Source organism: Limulus polyphemus, unplaced genomic scaffold (genome assembly GCF_000517525.1).
Source record: "Limulus polyphemus unplaced genomic scaffold, Limulus_polyphemus-2.1.2 Scaffold1354, whole genome shotgun sequence".
NCBI classification, from domain to species: domain Eukaryota; kingdom Metazoa; phylum Arthropoda; class Merostomata; order Xiphosura; family Limulidae; genus Limulus; species Limulus polyphemus.
The window spans coordinates 64,984-65,371 of NW_013666964.1; positions in this window are offsets into that span (position 1 = coordinate 64,984).

Below are 388 nucleotides of genomic sequence, written 5' to 3' on the forward strand. Positions count from 1 at the left end.
TCAAAGTTTTTTTTTGTTTGTTTGTTGTTAAGCGCTAAACTGCACAGCGGGCTATTTGGGCTGTGCCCATCGCAGGGATCGAAACCAGATTTTTAGCGTTATAAGCTTCCTGCTGAGCCACCGAGGGGGAGGGGAGGGTACTTAACTTTCGTTATTACTGCTAATCTTGATTGAAGTACAAAAAGTAAATTTGGATGCTGAGCCACCGAGGGGAGGGGGAGGGTACTTAACTTTCGTTATTACTGCTAATCTTGATTGAAGTACAAAAAGTAAATTTGGATGCTGAGCCACCGAGGGGGGTGGGAGGGTACTTTACTTTCGATATTACTGCTAATCTTGATTGAAGTACAAAAAGTAAATTTGGAGGGGTGAAAAATCTGTTTAAGGG